We start from the raw sequence: 4,434 nt of genomic DNA on the forward strand, positions 1-4,434 counted from the left end.
GCGAACGGGGAGGGGAGCGGAGGGAGGGGGGGGTGAACAAAACCCCTTCCGGATCAGCCAATAGCGACGCGCCTGACCCACGTGGGGCGGGGGATGGAGGGCGCTGATTGGGTGGTGGTGGGGGCGACGTCACAATAACCAGCTTGTGTCTGAAACAGTGTAGCGAGGGAGGACACGCCCCCATGGACACGCCCACTGGGAGGCCGCGCCCTCCCCTAAGCCACGCCCCTCACGGTGCCTCCCCCCCCCCCCTCGGGCCGGTACCACCGCTGTGCGGGGAGGGGGGGTTCGGTTCGGGCCCCCCGCGATGTGCCCCGGAACACGGTACCGGGTTACCCCGGACCCCCCCCGGCACCGGGACAGCGCACACCCAACAACGGGGGGGGGGAACCGGGGTGAGGGGATCCAGAGATCGGGGGGCAGGGATCCAGGGGGACCCTTCCGGTACCGGAGCCTGAGCCCCGGGACCCCCCCCCGGTCCGGTTGGGCCCCGTTGTGGGGAACCGGAGGGGGGGGGGGGGTCTGGATCCGAGGCACAAAATGGCTCCCGGCCCCTCACGTCACACGGAGCCTCCCCACCCCACGTGGGGGCCCCCTCGGAGCGAGCCGAGCCTCACCCTGGCGGACCAATCACAGGCGGCCGGCGGGCCGGCTCCTGCCACGCCATTGGCTGCGGCGTCGCGGGCCGTCAATCAAAGCCACGTGGGGGCGGCCGCGCCGATCGAGCCAGGCAATGGCGGATTAATTAGCGCGCGACGGCGCGTCACAACACCGCCGCGCGCGGGGGGGGCGGGACCAATGTGAAGTAAACGGGGGGGGGGGGGCTTGAAATGATGAATGGGGGAGGGGGGGAGAAACCCCCCCCCCCAAAACACAGCATCCCCCAACCCCCCCTCTGCCCGCCCCTCCCCCCATCGTGTGTGTTCCCCCTCCCCCCCCAATGGAACCTTCGGCTGCCCCAGCCCGGCTCCCCCCCCCCCCCCGCCGCTAATTGGGTGCGTTCCGGCTGTTGACGTGACGAGAGGTGTCAGGGCCGGACGCTGCCCATTGGTCGGCGCGGACGGCCACGCCCCGCCCCCACGTGGGGTCCGGCTGAGGCGGAGGGAGCGGTGGGAAACGTGGGGTGGAGTTGGAGGGAGGGAACGGAGTCAGGTCCGGGTGTGAGATGGGTGTACTATGGGTTTACAATGGGGTGTACAATGGTTGTACTATGGGGTGTACAATGGGATGTACAATCAGGTGTACAATTGGGGGTACAATGGGGTGTACTATGGGGTGTACTATGGGGTGTACAATGGGTGTGCGATGGGTGTACAATCGGGTGTACAGTGGGATGTACGATGGGGTGTGCGATGATGTGTGCAATGGGGTGTACAATTGGGTGTACAGTGGGATGTACAATGGGGTGTACAATTGGGTGTGAGATGGGGTGTACAATAGGGTGTACAGTCAGGTGTGCGATGGGGTGTACAATGGGTGTACAATCAGGTATACAATCGGGTGCACAATCGGGTGTACGATGGGGTCTGCAATGGGGTGTACAATCGGGTGTATAATGGGGTGCGGAGCCCCCCATGACTGCAGCCACAGGGAGATGGGTACCCCATGAGAACACCCACCTAGGCCAGCACAGCAAGTGTGGGCTCACATTGCTCCAAGGGCCCCCAGGAAATTCCAACAGGAAGATCCCAAAGGACAGGCAATGTCACCCCAAAACCCACTGTCCCACAGCCGGGACTATGTGAACGGGACACACGCTGCCCATCCTCATCATCACCCTGCCCTTCCTCCCCCAGCTCATAGCTGGAGCTATGGAAGCATCCCCCAGGCTGCAGGAGCACAGAGGGATCCATGATAACCCCAAATCCCAGCACTTGGCTCTGGGATTGGAAACATATGGAATGTTAATGGATCCCCCACCTCCCTGGGCTATAAATGGGGGGATCCCAGCGGTGGGGCTGAGTCCTGGGGCCAAATGAGCACAGAGCAGTGGGGAAAGGAACAGAAAGCAGCGATTCCCACTGTAAATTCATGTCCTTGCTCAAAATAGAGCACATTAAAGGCACTTCTGCCCTCCTGCAGTGGTGCCTCTGGACCAGTTCTGGGCTTTATTTAATGGTTTCCCTGGAAAGGTTGTAATTCCCTTCACATTCCCATCCAGCTCCAGCTCCTGAGTGGCTGCACTGACCTCGGATGACCACAAATGCCTCCTCTGAATTGATATTCCTCACACTAGGGCTGCACTAAAGCAGTGGATGCTGTATTTGAGCCTATTAAAACTCACCTGGATGGAAACCAAAGGGACTTATGGGGTGAAAGGGAACGGGCTGGTCCGCATGCATCTCAAACTGGTGGCACATCCTTTGGGCACCTGCAGTGGGGCAGCCCATAGGGAGGTGCTGGGGTGGGCTGGGGACCAGCCCCACACATGGGTTTGGCCAAGAACTGGGGTTGGAACTGATTGATCTTTAAGGTCATTTCCAAGCCAAACCATCCTGGGATCGTCTGATCCTTGGGGTTGGAGCTGGGCACCCTATGAGCTCCCATAGCCGAGGGGAAGGGGAAGGAGATGTCCTCATCCACCCTGTGTGATGGGAAACATGGGGCTGTTGTGACACCATCCGGTCCCCACCACACCACTGCCCTTCGGGGAAACCACCCGAGCTGCCCTTCTCCTTCCCCTTCCTCTTCCCCAATGGCTTCCTTAGCTGATGGTCCCATATCAGCCACCCTATGGCCCTGGCATTCCCCAGTCCTGGTGTTCCCAGGTCCCTGCATTCCCTGCTCCCAGCATTCCCAGTCCCTCAGTGGCTGTGCACATCACCTCAGCAGCCACATTCCCAACTCCCAGTCATCCCAGTGGCTGTGGAGCAGCTCTAGAAACAAGGGAGAAAGGAACCCACAGGATAAGGATTGTTGCAGCCTCCTGCAGGGAAACAATGGATCCTATCCATCAGTGATGGGAAACACAACCCGCATTGCCTTTGGCTCCTGGGTTCATCCAAGCACTGGTTTGGGCCGCAGAGGCACTGGGATGAGCACCAGTGACCAGCACCGAGGGCCAGTGGGGCCAGCAGTGAGTCCATTTGGGTCTGTGGGTTTATGGGCTCTTGGCACGAAGGTTTTCCAGCACATCCTCACCTCCTGATGGGAGAGGGTTCAATCCTATGACTGCTTCTGGCACTGGGATCCCCATAGGGCTGGGGACAGCAAATGGCTCTCTTTGTATTGGGTGTTCCCACTGTGATGCTCTGAGCCTGAGGGACAGAGACCATGCTCCGTCTTTGAGCTCTTTATAGAGCCGTTATAGGATAGACCCATGGAATGTTTGGGTTGGAAGTGACCTTAACCCTGCCATGGGCAGGGACCCCTTCCACTGGAGCAGCTCCAAGCCCCTTTGTCCAACGTGGCCTTGAGCACTGCCAGGGATGGGGCAGCCTCTCAGCCTGTATCCAGAGCATTCTCTCAGCACCTTCGGGATCCCTGTGGATCATCCCAGCCCTGGTGCAGGCAGGGAAGGGGAAGAGCAGCGTTGGTTGCCGGTGCTGCCACAACGGGCCCCGGTTACCCCCTCCTTTCACAAGCAAAGCTCCCATTGACCACAGGGAATGCGCTGGGGACCTGCCACAAACTCCTCCCATCACCCAGCAAGGGCCTGAACCTCAATGGCAGGATGCTTCTCCTCTGTTGTCCATCGGCTGGGACAGGAGGTGTGAGGGGATGGGTCACAGATGGGTGCCAATGGTGCTGGAGGGAGGACCGAGACCCCAGGAGCCTCCTGGAGCAGAGCTGGATCCAGGCTGGGAATGGTGCCCTTCCTGCCAGGAAAACCTCTGCCCATCCATTCGTTTCCAAAGGTCTGGCTGAGTAGTTGGGAATAACACCAGGAATTGGTGCAGGAACAGGGACCAGGGCTCACCGACAGCAGCTCAGGTCCCAGCCCTGCCGGCTCCATCAAACACCTCCCCAGTGTGCAGATGGGGAAACAAGACATCAGAGAGGTCTTTGCAGGCAGGAAAGCCACATTCCCTGCCTCCCTGCCTGCACTTAATCCCGTCTAATGCCAGGCTGCTCCAGGGATTCAGGTGGGAGAGGAGAGCCTGGCCTCTCAGCATGGAGAGTGGGCTCAGTGGTACCCATGGAGCCCCTCCGGGATGCTCATGGGTGCTCACGGATGCTAATGGGTCCTCATGGGATAGGAATCCTGTGGCTGTTTGCAGGTGCTCAGTGATGCTCCTGGGTGCTCAGGGATGCTCAAGGGTGCTCTCCTCCGGCGCCAGGGCCATAGGCACTGCTCCCAGGCTCCCTGCCCTCCCTCCCGGGGTGAGAAGCTCAGCCCAGGCTTTTGCTGTGCACTGTCTAATTATAGATATTATATTGCAAATGGCTTTTGGGCCTGCTAATGGTATTACTGGTGTTATTCTTCTACTTGTT

Source organism: Melopsittacus undulatus, unplaced genomic scaffold (assembly GCF_012275295.1).
Source record: "Melopsittacus undulatus isolate bMelUnd1 unplaced genomic scaffold, bMelUnd1.mat.Z mat_scaffold_205_arrow_ctg1, whole genome shotgun sequence".
Classification (NCBI taxonomy): domain Eukaryota; kingdom Metazoa; phylum Chordata; class Aves; order Psittaciformes; family Psittaculidae; genus Melopsittacus; species Melopsittacus undulatus.